An 18,583-nucleotide genomic window follows, 5' to 3' on the forward strand; every position below is an offset into this window, starting at 1 on the left:
CTTATCTCTAGCTTCTTGTTGATCTGTATGTGGCGCAACCCCAGAGAGCTGCAACAAAAATACTCCATGCACAGGGTTATCTGAAATCTGCTTTAGTGCTCCAGTAAGAGGTAACCAAGGAAATATGCAGACTCCCAAGTAGGAAAATATGGTTCTTGGTGTATTCAACCCAGTGTAGAATCAGCTTGGCATTAGTCTGATTTATTCCATGTAATGTTATCATTTTAGAGACACATAGTAAAATAACTTTGCCATCAAAGTCCGATGTCACTACTACAGGATGGCCTTGTTGTCCCGGACGGTAACGGCCTTTAGTCCCGGTTACCGCGCCGGGACAACGATCCCGGGACTAAAGAGGGACCTTTAGTCCCGGTTGGTGTTACCAACCGGGACTAAAGGCCCTCCAGCCGAGCAAACGTGGCCGCACCCTTTAGTCTCGGTTGGTAACCTCAACCGGGACTAAAGGTTCCTTTTCTTTTTCTTTTTTTTGTTTAATTTGTTTTCAGTTCAGTTACACATATTTGTTTAATATATAATATGTTTTTATGTACGTATTCTACGCTGCTAATATAAATACACGCACGCATATAATTACATCTAATTCTCATCTCGAGCATTATTATATTCGAATAAAGTATGAAACTATATATATTATAGATATATATGTATATATACAACACTTTCATAATCTTGTTCTCGAAAATAACGATATCAATAAACATTTAATTTATATCATTTATTCCTTAGGATCAAAGTAGAACTCGTCGTTGGGATTTAGCACTTTTTCTAGAAGAAATCCTGCTATTGACTCTTGAACTGCTTTCAGATGGTCTTTTTGCATGACCCTTTGTTTCAACCATTCAGTCTTGCATTTGAAATAAAAGGAAAAGTATTAATATATATATATATATTCATTTAAAAATAAATAAAAATTGATATATACGTACTCTGAGGACATCTTCAGGAGTTCTTCTTATGTGTGCAGTGATAAATTCACAAACGTAGTATCCACACAAGTTATTATCTGGTTGCTGCCGCAAATACCACTGTACGAGAAGAAGATTATTCTCATCATCTCACACGTAAATTGAAGTATGATATAGTAATTAAACACGTGGGGAAGTATATATAGTACAACTTACTGGTATTTCAACTACATTAAGTGGTGCCTTGCAATCCTTGCGGTGTTATCGAATAAACTCTTTCCAAACCCTGTGCGACCAATAATGTACGATCGTTAATAAATTATGGCAAAGTCTATTCAATAATAGTTGTGCGCGAGAGATCGAAATTACCCCTGGATAATGTCTATCATATCTTGGTATAGTGCCCGCTCTTTTCTCAACGAGTCCAAGATTACTAACCGACTTGAATTTAACTCAATGACAATGAGTATCCAGTGAAACCTGCATTGGTTTATACACACACGTACATGCATATAAGTTGTATTAATATTACATAAAATGTGTAGACTACATTATTATTAACACTTACTCAAAGTTGTACGGGAAAAGTATTGTTGTCTTGTCGTGCTGCTTCACGAAGAACCTCATGATATTCTTCTGTGCTTCAGATACCCACTGCTCCTTGGCAATAATATCGGTTTTGAATACGATATAAGGATCAATGAAGCCAACACTGGTGTCTTGTATTCTTTGGAGCTCTGACATCTAGAATCTATATATAAATATAAGTTACATGTGAGGATAATTATATACGCGTACGCATAGAAGTAAGTTTATTAAATAAAAGTACGAATCACTTACAAACAAAAGGAGCTAATGATTGATTTGTCCAGAGCGTCCATGTGGTATAGTTGATGCAATTCTTCGAAACTAATATGTAAGATGTCATCACCACGGAAGTAATAATGGTCTCTAAATCTGACAAAGATCCACTCCTCACCCATGCCACATGTCTGCATGTACCACTTGTTGAGCAAGTACATTTGCGTACCCAATTCATTCAGAGCCGCAGGGTTGTACAGACTTTTGCCAAATTTATAAGTCTTCCAGGTATCAACTTCCAGGTTCTGGATTAGAGCTTTGCCCATCAATTGATCCAAGGTTAAATCAGTTAGTTCAAAAAAAGCATTAAGGTCTTGAACCGACACTTCTCCAGAGTTGTCTGGTCGATAGACTTCTATGTTGGAACCATATTCATTAGCAACAACAAGATTTTGCATTGGTTGCTTCTGTTGTCCGAGCTGTGGGACATCCTTCCCTGATGCTCTTTTCCTTTTCTTATCTGCATCATGTGACTTCACGAGGGAGCGGTCATAGTCTGATAGTGGCGGAGGCTTACGAACTTTAAGCATCTTTTTCTTGTGAGCTTCGACCTTCTGCCTCAGCAGATCTCGTGGTATGTAAAAGTACTGGCTTCTCCTTAAGCTTCGCTTGTCTCTGCTTTTGGATATCTATAAAAAAATCTTTCACTTTTTTGTCTTCTTCAGCTGCTATTTGCTCATCAGTCTTTTTAGGAAGTATTTCTTGAGAAATAACTCTTTTTTTCAGGGTCTTCTTTGCCACCGGGACCTTAGACGTCTCTGTAGTGTGTCGCTGTGGAGGGGGTGGGGGCGGTGTTGGAGACCGACGTGGAGGCGATGAGGCCAGTGTTGGAGATCCGGCGTGGAGGCGTTGGAGATCGTTGCGGAGGCGGTGGGGCCGGTGTAGGAGTTGGAGATCGTTGTGGAGGCGATGGGGCCGGTGTAGGAGTTGGAAGATCGTCGTGGGGATGAAGTCGTCTCGCCCCCCACGACGCTGTGATGAGATGGGGAATGAATGATTGGGCTAGGCTGGGGGGAGACCCTGCTACAAAAACAAGTTGTGAGTCAATTATTTTTGAAGCCAATATAAAATTAATGAAAAATAATATTTCATTCACTTTCATTCATACCTAGGGTGAGGTAGGAAGAAGCGGTGGCGTCCCAGGAATGATGATGAAGCGTTTGCGCCATTGAATAAATGTCTTCTCTGCTTCTCCTAGTGTCTTCTCCCCATCACCGCCTTCAATGTCAAGAGGAACATTGATGTAACCTTTGAGCACTCTATCGACCGAGACGCTAGCATATCCAGGTTGAATAACTGACCCATGGATTCTTGGTGTCTTCGTTCGGTCTATTGGAGATACAACCCCGACAGCCACCATGATTGATGCATTATTACCTATCTGGAATGTGCAGCTCACATGTTGTTAGAGGCTCGGTAATGTCATCAATAGGGAAGCGTAACCCAGCGTCATCTTGAATAACTGGCAGCTCCGTGGAAGCACAACTGCTTTTCATCTGACCAACGGGGCTAATGGTGACTCTCGGCGTTGATTGCGATTGCATTTGACTCATTGCTAGCTGCACTTGCCTCTTGATCTCCTCCTGCATTCTTGCCTCAAGAGATTTTTCTCGTTCACGTGATTCAAGCAATGCTTGTCGTGACTCATTAACAAATTGCTCCAATACACGGATTCGGTCTGCCTCCTCATCCTTCTTTCTCTGGCGGCTTCTGTAGGTATCCTTGTCTGCTGGGAATGCTTGTAGCCACGGAACCGCCCCATAGCCTCTTGTTCGACCACCGTGTTCGGGATTCTCTAGGGCATATGTCAATTCATCCTTCTCTCTGTTGGGCTTGAAAACACCACTATCAGCTTCTTCCCTAGCACGAGCTAGTCTCTGTGTTGCTCTCTCAATTTTTTGGCCGAAAATTAGCTTGCCAGTGTCTGGGTCTAGGCTTCCCCCATGAGCGTAGAACCAATTCTTCGCGCGTTGAGGCCAGTTCTTCTCTATTGTTTCAGGTATGATTCCCTTGGCAGTAATCTCTGCTTCTAGGTTCTGCCACTTGGGAATAGCACTCCTATAACCACCTGATCCCATGCGATGATGGTATTGCTTCTGTCGGGCATTCTGCTGATTCCTCATCACACGTTCCTCACTCTCTTGAGATGTCTTGTATTGTACGAAGTCATCCCAATGGGACTCCAACTTGACAAACGCCTTAGCATTGAAATCCGGCGTATCATTCTTCAAGATAAACTTTTTATACAATGTCTTCTTCCAACTCTGGAACAATGTTGCCATCTTCTTCATTGTCCAATCCCTCACTAGCTCCTTCAAAGCATCATCTGCTTGTAATGTGAAATGTTGAGTGATATCTCTCCAAGCTAGGTTCTTGTCACGATCAGATACAAAACTAACATTAGGAGCGGATATCTTCTGCTTCCATTCACGAGCACTAACTGGGATCCTATCCCTTACAATGAACCCACATTGATTGACATATGTCTGAGCATGTGGTCCCAATGGTTTGCCGGTGTCGGTGTCGAATTCTGATATTATGAAACGGCCCTCTAATGGCTTTTTTGGCCCTCGGACTTTCCTACTCTTGCCGGTGGTTGATGTAGATCTAGAGACCGGCTACATGAGTAGAAACACAACGATTAACAACAAATATACGTACGCATGCATCTATAAGAGATGATAGATAATCGAATATACCTCGCCAGTATTTTCTTGCGCGACAATTTGTTGATCTTCAACCACCGGGATATTCAGGATATCCTCATAATCAGCAAAGTACTGACTCGTGTCATCTACATCCGCATTGGTGCCGGCGTTGATAATATCCGCCATTATGTCATCATTCAAGTTATCATCCGGAGCAGCCATTTGTATCTTCAAGATAACACATAGATAGAATTACTATGGCACATAACATAAGTACATGTGATAACACATATAGAATTACTAAATCCAATTAAATATAATAACACATAATATTTCATAAGGATAAACAATAATAAGGTATAGGCTTTGGAATCGAATCAAAAACACTTTCGATCCAAAAACATGGAAATAAGTACATGTATATATACACATAGAATGATACAATTTTCTCTCTCTCTCTCAACACATAGAAATAAGTGCATATGTATATATCTCTAGATATGCATGTGATAACACATAGAATGTCTCTCTAGATACAATTTTCTCTCTCTCTCAACACATGGAAATAATTAAGTACATGTATATATACACATAGAAATAATTAAGTACATATATATGTATACATATAGAATCTCTCTCTAGATATGCATGTGATATAGATAGAATTACTAATAAAATATCCAAGTGATATATAGATAGAATTACTAAAATAAAATATGCATGTGATATAGAGATAGAATTACTAATAAAATATGCATGTGTCAATTACTAAAACAAAATTAAATCTAACATATATATAGAGAGATAGAATATAATTACTAAATCCAATTAAATAAAATAACACACATATATCTAGATAGAATTAATTACTAAATCTAATTAAACCTAACATATATACATAGATAGAATTACTAAATCAAAATTAAATCTAACACATATATAGAGAGAGATAGAATAATAATTACTAAATATATCAAAAACTATAATAAAAAACTATCTAAATAAAGTACTAATTAAATTTTAATACATTTAAATCTAATTAACATATATCAAAAACTATCTAAAAAACTAACTAAAAAACTAAGAATAAACTACTAATTAAATTTTAATACATTTTAATCTAACATATATATCAAAAACTATCTAAAAACTATCTAAAAACTATCTAAAAAATATGGCCGAGAGCTAGCTAGCTAGCAGGCTAGCTGGGGCGGATGGCGGGCGTGCTGGCCGGCCACGGGGCCGAGCTGAGCACCTCGTACGAGGACGACGTACGGCGGAGACGAGCTCGACGGCCGCCGGGCGGGCTCGACGATGAGGCCGGGTGGGGGTAGACGACGACGGCGGCGCGGCAGAGAGCTCGACGGCCGGGCGCGGCAGAGACGAGATCGACGTGTAGATCGAAAAGTAGAAGATGAACAGAACAGGAACCGTTCGATATATATAGGCCGGGACCCTTTAGTCCCGGCTGGTAACACCAGCCGGGACTAAACGCCATTTAGTCCCGGCTGGTAAGCCGAACCGGGACTAAAGGTCCAACCCTTTAGTCCCGGCTCGGCTTACCAGCCGGGACTAAAGGAGCTTTAGTCCCGGTTGGTGTTACCAGCCGGGACTAAAGGTATTTTTGGGCGGGCAATTCCGCCCACCCTTTAGTCCCGGTTCCTGGCCTGGGCCGGGACTGAAGGCCTGAAAATTTTGGCAGCCCGCCAGAGTAATTGGAAAGGCCTAGGATTTTGATTTTGTTCTCCTTGTTTAATACTAGGTTAATCAATTAATTCTATAGCAACTTCAATACTTTGCAATATTTATTTTAAAAAATACTATTGATTAACTAATTATTTATTGTAAATAGGAAAATTTTGTAACCTAAAGTTTTTAATTTCTTTTATGAATATAGAATATAAATGTTACTAATACTAAGTATTTTGTTAATGCAAAAATATATTTGTAACTTAAAATTAATAAAACTAATATTATTCGATAGGAAATTTATTATCACATTATTGTAACGTCAATGTTTCAATTTTTTCTCGGTTTTTGACCAAAATGACAGGAAATTTTTGTTGAACCTATAAAAATAAAGAAAATATAGTATTTTTGTTCTACAACTTTTTCAAATGAAAAAATGGCCTATATAAGGATTGTAGATCTTGATGAGTTGAACAAACTTAATATTCAAAACTTTTCAATTTGAGACAATCTAGGGTTCCGAAAACTAGTTTGTAGGCGTCGAAATTTAAAAATCACAAATTTGAACCATCTAAACTTTCTCAAATGGAAAGTTGACCAAAACAACAATTGTATATCTTGATGAGCTGAACAAACTTGGTATTCAAAACTTTTCAATTTGAGACAATCTAGGGTTCCGAAAACTAGTTTGTAGGCGTCGAAATTTAAAAATCACAAATTTGAACCATCCAAACTATCTCAAATGGAAAGTTGACCAAAACAACAATTGTAGATCTTGATGAGTTTAACAAACTTGGTATTCAAAACTTTTCAATTTGAAGTCATTTAGAGTCCATAATACTAGAGTCAAAGTGTTGTTTTTTCATTTGACCAAATTTGACTTGGTCAAACTTGCTCAAATGAGACACTAAATGACCTCAGATGAAAAATCTCTGAATACCAAGTTTGATCATCTTAGCAAGATCTACAATTGTTACATAGCTCATTTTCCCATTTGAGAAAGTTTTATCAAACACTAGTCATAAATTCTTGAATCTCATATAGACTTTCTAAAACTATGTCACACACTTGTGAAATTTGAACTATATTTTGTTCAAACTTTCTCAAATGAAAAAATGGCCTATATAAGGATTGTATATCTTGATGAGCTGAACAAACTTGGTATTCAAAACTTTTCAATTTGAGACAATCTAGGGTTCCGAAAACTAGTTTGTAGGCGTCGAAATTTAAAAATCACAAATTTGAACCGTCCAAACTTTCTCAAATGGAAAGTTGACCAAAACAACAATTGTAGATCTTGATGAGTTTAACAAACTTGGTATTCAAAACTTTTCAATTTGAAGTCATTTAGAGTTCATAATACTAGAGTCAAAGTGTTGTTTTTTCATTTGACCAAATTTGACTTGGTCAAACTTGCTCAAATGAGACACTAAATGACCTCAGATGAAAAAACTCTGAATACCAAGTTTGATCATCTCAGCAAGATCTACAATTGTTACATAGCTCATTTTCCCATTTGAGAAAGTTTTATCAAACACTAGTCACAAATTCTTGAATCTCATATAGACTTTCTAAAACTATGTCACACACTTGTGAAATTTGAACTATATTTTGTTCAAACTTTCTCAAATGAAAAAATGGCCTATATAAGGATTGTAGATCTTGATGAGCTGAACAAACTTGGTATTCAAAACTTTTCAATTTGAGACAATCTAGGGTTCCGAAAACTAGTTTGTAGGCGTCGAAATTTAAAAATCACAAATTTGAACCATCCAAACTTTCTCAAATGGAAAGTTGACCAAAACAACAATTGTAGATCTTGATGAGTTTAACAAACTTGGTATTCAAAACTTTTCAATTTGAAGTCATTTAGAGTTCATAATACTAGAGTCAAAGTGTTGTTTTTTTCATTTGACCAAATTTGACTTGGTCAAACTTGCTCAAATGAGACACTAAATGACCTCAGATGAAAAAACTCTGAATACCAAGTTTGATCATCTCAGCAAGATCTACAATTGTTACATAGCTCATTTTCCCATTTGAGAAAGTTTTATCAAACACTAGTCATAAATTCTTGAATCTCATATAGACTTTCTAAAACTATGTCACACACTTGTGAAATTTGAAACATATATTAAACATATTACAATGTGAAGTCATAACATATTACATAATATCCGTCTCTAAAACATAATATATTAAACATGCATCGTTGTATCATGCGGGCACAACAGTGAATTTCTTCTTGACGTATGACCCTTGGTTATGATCTTGTCGTAACCATGGAGTGTCTTCATCATTTAACATGATGCTTGGATCTTTCTTCACTATGAAGGGTGGAATTCGGACATTTCTTTCATAATCTTCTGACATGTCTGACTTGTCTTCAATTCCCACTATATTTATTTTCCCAGAAAGAACTATGTGGCGCTTTGGCTCATTGATCATTGAGTTGATGTCTTCGTTTTTTCCTCTCTTTGATTTTGTAGACATGTCTTTCACATAGAACACCTGACTCACATCGGCAGCAAGGACGAATGGTTCGTCTTTGTACCCAATATTGTTGAGGTCCACTGTTGTCATTCCATACTCTTTGTCGACTGTTACCCCTCCTCCGGTCAGCTTCACCCATTGGCACCGGAACAAAGGGACTTTAAAATTAGGTGCGTAGTCTAGTTCCCATATCTCTTCTATGCGGCCATAATATGTTTGTATATTCCCATTTGGATCTGTGCCATCTATGCGAACACCACTATTTTGATTGGTGCTCCTTTTATCTTGGGCAACTGTGTAAAATGTATTCCCATTTATCTCGTACCCTTGGTACGTGAGGATATGCCACGATGGTTGCCTAGCCAACAAATACAGTTGCTCATCAATATTGTCATCGCCTTGACATTCTTTTCGCAACCAACCACTGAAACTTTCCATGTGCTGACGCCTAATCCAAGCTTCAGTCTTCCCTGGAAACTTGGATCGTAAGAACTCCTTATGTATCTCGATGTACGGATGCACCAATGACGAGTTCTGAAGAACTGTGTAGTGTGCTTTATTGAAATAATCAGTCTTCCATGCCAATATATGTTTTCTTCCCTAAAGTTCCTTTACCACTGAGTCTCCCCTCGTGTCGCGATTCGGGAACGCCAATCGGGGCAAGGTCAGGAATAAAGTCAACACAGAACTCAATGACCTCCTCTGTTCCATAGCCCTGGGCGATGCTTCCTTCAGGCTTAGAATGGACTTTCACATATTTCTTCAAGACTCCCATAAACCTCTCGAAGGGGAACATGTTATGTAAGAACACAGGTCCAAGAATACTAATCTCCTTCACCAAATGAACTAGGAGGTGTGTCATGATATTAAAGAAGGATGGAGGGAACACCAACTCAAAGCTGACAAGACATTGAACCACATCATTCTGTAGAGTAGCTAGTTCCACTGGATTGATTGCCTTCTGAGAAATTGCATTGAGGAATGCACATAGCTTCACGGTGGCTAGACGTACATGTGGAGGTAGAATTCCTCTTAAAGCAACTGGAAGCAATTGCGTCATAAGCACGTGGCAGTCGTGGGACTTTAAGTTTAGGAATTTCTTCTCTGGCACATTTATTATACCCTTTATATTGGAGGAGAATCCCGATGGGACCTTGATGCTGCTTAGACATTCGAACATGCTGTCCCTCTCTTCTTTGCTAAGCGTGTAGCTAGCAGGACTTAAGTAATGACGTCCATCATCTGTCTTCTCTGGATGAAGGTTGTCTCGTTCTTTCATGCCCTGCAAGTCCTGGCGTGCTTCAAGTGAATCCTTTGGCTTCCCGTACACACCCATGAATCCTAACAGGTTCACACAAAGATTCTTTGTCAGGTGCATCACGTCGATTGCGTTGCGGACCTCTAGGACTTGCCAATAGGGTAGCTCCCAAAAGATGGACTTCTTCTTCCACATGGGTGCGTGTCCCTTAGCATCTTTGGGAACAGATTCGCTGCCTTGTCCCTTTCCAAATACTACTTTCACATCCTTGACCATTGCGAGTACATCTTCCCGGTTCGGTTATGAGGCTTCTTCCGGTGGTCTGGCTTACCTTTAAAATGCTTCCCTTTCTTTCTTACTTGGTGATTCAAAGGAAGGAATCGACGATGGCCAAGGTACACGACCTTTCGACATCTTTTCAAATATATACTGTCAAGGTCATCAAAACAATGTGTGCATGCATTATATCCTTTGTTTGTCTGACCTGAAAGATTACTTAAAGCAGGCCAATCATTGATTGTTACGAACAACATTGCTCGTAGGTCAAAGTGTTCTTGTTTGTACTCATCCCAGACACGTACACCTGGTTTGTTCCATAAAACTAGAAGTTCTTCAACTAATGGCTTCAGATAGACATCAATGTCGTTGCCAGGTTGCCTCGGACCTTGGATGAGGATCGGCATCATAATGAACTTCCGCTTCATGCATAACCATGGAGGAAGGTTGTAGATACATAGAGTAACTGGCCAAGTGCTATGACTAGTGCTCTGCTCCCCAAAAGGATTCATACCATCTGTACTTAAGGCGAACCTTAAGTTTCTAGCCTCATTTGCAAACTCTGGAAATTCCCTGTCTATCGCTCTCCACTGGGACCCATCAGCTGGGTGTCTCAGCATATTGTCTACCTTACGGTCTTCTTTATGCCACCGCAACAACTTTGCATGGTCTTTATTTCTGAACAAACGTTTTAAGCGTGGTATTATAGGAGCATACCACATAACCTTGGCAGGGATTTTCTTTCTAGGACGTTGTTCACCCTCGACGTCACCAGGATCATCGCGCCTGATCTTATACCGCGCTGCTTTACATACCGGGCATTCATCCAAATTCTCGTATTCATTGCCATGGTAGAGGATGCAGTCATTAGGACATGCATGTATCTTCTGGATTTTTAATCCCAAAGGGCAGACAACCTTTTTTGCTTCGTACGTAGTGGTGGGCAATTCATTTGGCTTCGGAAGCATCTTCTTTATGAGGTTCAATAAATTCCCAAATGCCTTGTCGGATACACCATTCTTTGCCTTCCACTGTAGCAATTCTAGTGTTGTACCCAGCTTTTTTTGCCCCTCTTCGGCCGTCGGGTATAGCAACTTCCTATGATCCTCAAGCATGCGCTCGAACTTAACTTTCTCTTTTTCACTTTCGCATTCTTGTTGTGCATCACGAATGGCATCGCCAAGAGCATCACCGAGATCATCTTCTGCCGCTACCTCTTCTTCATCTCCCCCCATTGTAGTATCATCAAAGGCACCATACTGAGCAATAATGTCATCAATGTCTAAATCTTCTCCTTCACCTTCTTCCATCATGACCCCGCTTTCTCCATGCTTAGTCCAACATATATAGTTTGACATGAAACCTGACTTAAGCAAATGTGAATGAAGACTCATTGAGCTTGAATATTCCTTTAAATTCTTACATAGGGCACATGGACAGCACATGAAACCATCCCGCTTATTTGCCTCGGCCACACCTAAGAAATAGTGCACGCCCTCAATAAAGTCTTGGGAGCGGCGATCGGCATTGTACATCCAATGGCGTGACATAATCTGCATTACACGACAAATTATGAAAACCTTGAACATAATTAAGTATTTTATTACACAACATAGATGACACACACACGGTTGATTAATTAACTAAGCCTGGCTACAACGTAAGCAATCCCAACTATCACTAAACAAACTAAAACTACAATGCACTTCAGTAACATAATTATTTCGTGACCGTACGCAACTAAAACAGACAAATCATTCGTCTGTTGAATATCAATAAGCTTCTCCTGCTGGCTCACTGCCTCATCATCAGCAGCCGCTACCTCAAGCGCACCCGAATTCTGCACGTATGTAGCATAATCTTCCTCCCAGTACCAACCATCGCATCCATTGCCCTCCCACTGAAATTAAAGCCAAAAAATATTTAGTCAAAAATATTCAAGAAAAGCAGGTCAATTAGCCATAATAATCAAATGCGTAAGAAACTCACATCGCGATCCGGGCACTTGTAGAAAACACGACCCTTGTTGGGTCCCTGTCTCTTGACTCGGTACTCCATCACAATCTTCTGCTTACACTTGCCGCAGATAATGAGAGGGAGTTCTGGCCTCAGTCGTTTCGCAACCGAACGAGAGGCCGAGGATCCGGTACCAGTTGTCATCTACTTTCTATACTTATTTTTGCAAACTAGTGTAAATTTCACATTTTCTAAAATAATATATTTAAACAAAACTAAAATTATTTATTTATCTAACTAAACCATGAAATATGTACTATGTATAATAGTAAAATACCAAACTATCAAGTGATTTTACTATTGTAAATCATCATGTGATTTTGAGCTAAAAATGACATAGAAATCATAATCAAATCCACCATATCAAGTTACTTTCTATACTTATTTTTGCAAACTATTGTAAATTTCTCATTTCTAAAGTAATATATTAAAAAAAATAAAAATATTTATTTATCTAACTAAACCATGAAATGTACTACATATACTAGCAATACTAAACTATCAAGTGATTTTGATGAACTAATTTAACTTTTGTTTATCCAAACATATATGCAAATCATCATGTGATTTTGAGCTAAAAATGACATAAAATCATAATAAAGTCCAACATATAAAGTTACACATGCATCTACATCGCAAAATGAGATAAGCTACTGATAAAACATAAGAGGATTAAGTTTGTTACCTCCAAAATCGAAGAGCAACACCAATGGAGGGGGAGAGAGCAAGAACAACAGCAAGCTGAAGAACAGAGGCAGTGAGTTTGAATGGAATGGCTCGGGCTCGGGGAGGAAGAAATGAGCTGGTCTATAGGCCAGGATAATTAGTCCCGGTTAGGGGCCAAACCGGGACTAAAGATTAATTTTTATTCCCGGAGCATCACCCAAACCGGGACTAAAAGCTTTAGTCCCGGTTGGTAATACCAACCGGGACTAAAGGTTTACCTTTAGTCCCGATTGGTAATACCAGCCGGGACTAAAGATCCCTGCCCCGCGGACGACCGTTGGGCAAGAACCTTTAGTCCCGGGGGCAAAAAAATGCCAAGGCTAATGCCAAATTGGGACATCGTTCTAAAGTCTGTTCTCTAGTAGTGTGTGACTGTACATTTTCTAAATATGTACAGAGTGACCACCATATAGATGTCATGTCTCAGTTGCTTATCACCAACATCCCAAGCAACAGATGTAATTTTGTGGAATAGAATCAGTTCGGATATTCTTGAACTTTCACAAAGATGGTTGGCAGACTTGAGGACAACCTTCTCTTCAGGACATAGTGGCCCACGAAGGATATGAGGAGCAAAAGAGTGCACATCTTTCTTAATAATATATATTGCAGGTGTTGGCCATTGTAACACATATTTTACTCTTGTAGGAATAATGGAATCAATACGAAACCAACAATTCTTCTGAATTTCACAAACATCACACACCAGCCATCTATCATAGAAAATAAGCATGTGCTCACATAATGATAGCTCCATAGCAAACTCATAATCGCTCATCAGTTTCGCACCAGTAAGCCTCATAAACATTGCAAACACGGTTCCATTGCTCCGCAGATTAAGTACCCAGGCAAGAAATTTCCAGCTGATAGCCCTGCATACTGGAGATGTCCATGGTGGTTTCCAGAACTACTGATAACACCTCTTCCCTGACATGTGAAACCATCCAATGTCAACAACATGGATAAGAAGTATAGTCGAACCATCACAAAAGAGAAACGACATGTTGTTGACTTGAGAAATGATCCTTGGTATAACGTGATTATGATGCAGCCCCTCAATGTAGGACAACACAATAGGACTGTGGTTATATGAGAACAAGGGTATGGCTTCAGGCACACCAAATCTAAAGATAGTTTGTGAGTACTGCTAAGAAGCTATACAGATCATATGCCTTGGAGACGGGACAATATGCAGCAACTAACTTACCAGATATTTGAAATATAAGCACAGACCCATTACCTCTCCCAACAAATTCTGGTACTAAACATCATAGAATTGCAACATAGCAACCATTAGCCACCAGAACAAATGAGGCACTGTGGGTGTCCTGATCCTGAGGCTGTAGGCAATATAGGGCATGTTACTGATGATGTATACCAGAGAGAACCATGGGGGCTTCCATTGCACTGGCGGATGGTAGCAGGTGAATAACTATCGGTGTTTCGTACAAGCACCAGCAAGTAAATTTATAGTGATACACGTTAGGTCCAGATGGTGTGCTAAAGGACACAATATTTATACTGGTTTAGGCCGAATGTCCCTACGTCCAGTCTATTGCTGCTTGTGTTATTAGCACCAAAAAATGATTCGTAGTAGGGGGTACAAATGATCGAGAGAGAGACTGGTCCCAAGTCTCTGATGGAAGGGTCGAAAGGAGGCCAAGAGCTTGGTAGTAGCTTGACTGTGTGTGTTGTGTGTTGTGCTGTCAAAAGTCGGTCCCTTTGTTGGAGAAGCGCATCCCCTTTTATAGATGAAGGGGACGGCTTTACAAGTGAGAGGGCTAGGGTGCGTATGCTATTTAGCCTTGTTGCTCACGTCTACCCAGCCTTGTTGTCCATTCTGGTGGGTGTGAAAGGATGATAAGCGCCTATAATACTGTCGATGCCTCTGTAGAATGTCAGGATGGTTACAGAGTACTGTCCCACGCAGGGTATGGACTGTAGTACAGTGGTTTTGACTTATGAGCCTCTCCAGCCTTGCTCCACATGCCTTCTGGTTCCTATGAGTCTCTGTCAGAGGGACGCGGGGTCAGGGTCCGAGGTAGCGCTGTGGGCAAGGTCTTCCGATTAGAGAGGGCGTTCGGAGGCTGAAGCGAGCTCTTCCGATCTGGTGGACCCGAGGGGCTGGGAAGCGGACGCCGCTCCCCTATGATCATAACATGGTGACCACACATCCATCATTTGTGGAGGATGCGAGTCCTTTCCTGGACCATAGTGGTTGTTGCATATCTTCGTCGGGTTCCGTGTCCCAGAGCTGAAGGCGGCGCCTACAACTCTACAGGGCGAAGAGCACGCAATCGCAACACTTTTCAGGCTTTGCTATGCCTGAAAGGGTCTAAAGCACCCATCCCGTTGTTCCCTGATAGTACTTTTCCTGCCGGGGCGTAGGGTATGGTCCTTGAAGCCACGGTTGACCCGCACGTCTCGTCCTACCCTGTACCTATCATCATGAGGGAACGGGGAGAGGTTGTCAGGCAAGACGAAACCAGTCTTTAGACATCGAGTGAGGCGAGGTTTGTCCTCGGATGTCGAGCGAGGTGGAGACCAGTCCTCATCCCTCGAGCGAGACCGCGCCTGTCCCTCGGGGGTCGGGCGAGGCGGTGTCTATCCCTCATCCCTCGGGTGAGGCGGAGCTGGCCCAAAGGCATCGGGCGAGGTGAAGTCTATCCCTCAACCCTCGGGTGAGGCAGAGCTAGCCCAAAGGCGTCAGGCGAGGAGGAGACTAGCCCTTAGCCCTCGGGCGAGGTGGAGCTTGGCCCAAAGGCGTCGGGCAAGGCGGAACCAAACTCCCATCATTCGGGCAAGGAACGTAGCGGCGCCCTTGTCCGTCTAGAAGTTTTTAACGTTCGATGGTTATTGGTTCCACCTCTTGGGGTACCCCGGTGTTAGGTCCTCGATAATAGCCCCTGAGCCCTCGGGCGATTCAGACAGAATCATCCGGGGGGTGTTTTCAATTTCGTCGGAGTTAATTTGCCAGAGGGTGCTCACGAGCGCACCCGATGGGTGTAGCCCCCGAGGCCCCGGGTGACTCGAGTAGAGTCGCCCAGGGGGTAGTATCGGACCCTTCACGGGTAAGGCTGAAGAACTTGGTTTTTTGTCGACGGGATATTTTTAAGGGAATCATGGTATTCCGTTCGCGGTAATTTTACTCAGTGTCGGCCTGGCTAGGTCCTGACTACGAATCAAGGCCCTGGTGACGCTTGCATCCTTGAGTTCTAGTTTCTCGTAGGCCCATCCTTTGTTGGGGCGGCCATTGAGTTGGTTTGGGCCGACCCCCGGTCGTTATGGGCCTAGACGGATTTAGAGAAGAGATTTTTCTGGTCCACGTTCCCTCTGTGGGAAAAGAGTCCGGTCGCTTTGGGAAGGCGAACCGCCCGGCGTGACTTTGGTGGGAGAGGATAGGGATTGCGGGAATGTGTCCCATGACATGACGCGATAGTGTGCATGGCAGGCCCAGAGATCGAGGCAGATGGTTGCCCTTCTCGCATCCGTCGCCTCTATAAAACCACAGGGTTCGCCCCCAGGGTTCCGTATTTCGCTCCCTTGCCTTCGCGCCTGAAATCTCCACCACCAATCGCCCTATGCACCCATGTTGCCACCACCATCAAACTCATCGCTGCCTTCTGCGCCTGCACTATCGCCGTCGTCAAAATCGCTGCTGCCTTCTTCTCCGTGCTACTCCTGTTGTCGCAATGGACCCAGGGTACAAATCCAACATCTCCCTTTGGCACTTGGAGGGCCTCGTCCGCCAAGGCCTCCTTTGCCCATTGACCGCCATCGAGGAGTGGCGACTGCCCGGTGAGGAGGAGGAGCCGCAGCCGCCTGAAGGGTACATCGTGTCTTTTGCTCACTTCCATGAGTGGGGATTCGCCATGCCCGCCCATATGTTTTTCTGGGGATTGCTGGACTATTATCAGGTGGAACTACAACACCTTTTCCCCAATGGGATCCAGCACATTACGGTGTTCATCGCCCTGTGTGAGGGGTTCTTGGGGATCGATCCCCACTTTGACCTGTGGCAGTATATCTTTGCCGTTAATCTGGTGAAGAGGCGGGTTGGGCAGCAAGAGCTACATGCACCGGTGGGGTGTGCCAGCATCCACCTCCGCAACAACTGAGGGAGGATGTACCCGCTAATGCATTTATCCACCTCCAATAAGGGGTGGCATTCGCAATGGTTTTATATCAAGAACGATGCCATCGCCCCCTTGCTCGCTTTCACCGAGCGCTACATCTTGGAGGCCCCGGGGTCATGGGGGTGGGGCATCTCGGGCAAGAGGAAGAAGCAACTCAACAGCCTTCTCACTGCCATCCAAACTTTGAAGCAGAGGGGCGTGAAGGGGTCAGGGATCATCGGCGCCTACCATGCGAGGAGGGTGGTGCCACTGATGGCGCGCGTACTTCCCCTGTATCAGATGGTGCCCGAAGTGTTGTTTGAAGGGACGGTGCTCGTCGACAAGGCGCTCCCTTTCTCTAAAGTGGCGTAGCAAATCAAGGAGGCAATGGAGCCCATGAAGGACTCTATTGGCGTTGTCCTTGACTTTGTGTATCCGGTGCCGAGGCATCCCCCGATGTGACCAGAACCAGGGTTTGTTGACTTCATAAGTTTTCTTGCCTCTTGCTCCTTTTCTCTCTTGTAATTTCTGATCCTCTGATGTTAACCTTGGGATCACGGGACCAGTCGGGGGGGGTCTGCACTTCAAGGACAGCCTAGCTCCATTACCAAAGGGCCCAGCCCAAACGGCAGTGAACCGCACCACAGCTGGTTGGGACAAGAAGACGCGGGAGCTTGCAAAGAAGAAGGCAATACGGAAGCAGCAAGCTCGACACTGAGGAGAGGAGATAAGCAGTAAAGACGATGATGATGATGATGAGTCAAATGAGGAAGCAGCCGCCGTGGATTGGGGTGACCTGGTGAACGAGGACTCATTGCCCCTACAAGGACCTTTCCCGTTCCACGCGGAGGGAAGCGAGTCTACGGGAGCAGTGGAGCCGGGCCCGTCCCTGGGTCTGGTGGGAGCCGGTGGATCCACCGTTACCGTCGGGGTGTCGGCGGAGGATCGGTGGATGGGAGGGGTTAGATCCGAGACCGTCCCCACGATGCTGGTGGAGGGGGGCGGCTCCGATGCCACGCCCTAAGAGGTGATGGAGGGGAGCGGCTCTGGTGCTGCGCCCCTTGAGATGGTGTAGGAGAGCGGCTCTGGTGCCGCGCCCCATGAGACGGTGGAGGGGAGTGGCTCTGGTGCCACGCCCCATGAGATGGTGGAGGGGAGCGGCTCTGGTGTCATGCCCCATGAGATAGTGGAGGGGAGCGGCTCTGGCGCTGCACCCCATGAGACAGTGGAAGGGAGCGGCTCCGATGCCGTGCCCCAAGAGGTGATGAAGGGGAGCGGCTCTGGCGCCGTGCCTCATGAGACAAGGGAGACGAGCCCCCAGCCTCAGAGCAGGGGGTAGGCTCGAAATGGTCCCACCCACATGAGTTGGAGCAGGGGTCTAGGGGTTCATCCCCGAAACGTACCTATCGCCCGAAGGCGTTAGAGTATGTCATCGACTGCCCTTGTTGTTCCCTTTATTTTTCTGTTCTGATCTTACGCTTCTTCCTCTTTTGCAGATTCTTGGAATGGGGCCACCCTCTGGGGCCAGCGCCCAAGAAGAGCCTTGACCTTCAGGCGGGACGACTGGTGCTACAT

At 43.2% G+C, this 18,583-nt stretch overlaps 1 pseudogene; it reads right to left on the reverse strand.

The window, feature by feature from the left end:
• Positions 1–736: 736 nt before the first annotated feature.
• On the reverse strand, positions 737–12,954 carry LOC136451432 (uncharacterized; annotated as a pseudogene).
• Positions 12,955–18,583: the final 5,629 nt, after the last annotated feature.

Source organism: Miscanthus floridulus, chromosome 5, assembly GCF_019320115.1.
Source record: "Miscanthus floridulus cultivar M001 chromosome 5, ASM1932011v1, whole genome shotgun sequence".
NCBI classification, from domain to species: domain Eukaryota; kingdom Viridiplantae; phylum Streptophyta; class Magnoliopsida; order Poales; family Poaceae; genus Miscanthus; species Miscanthus floridulus.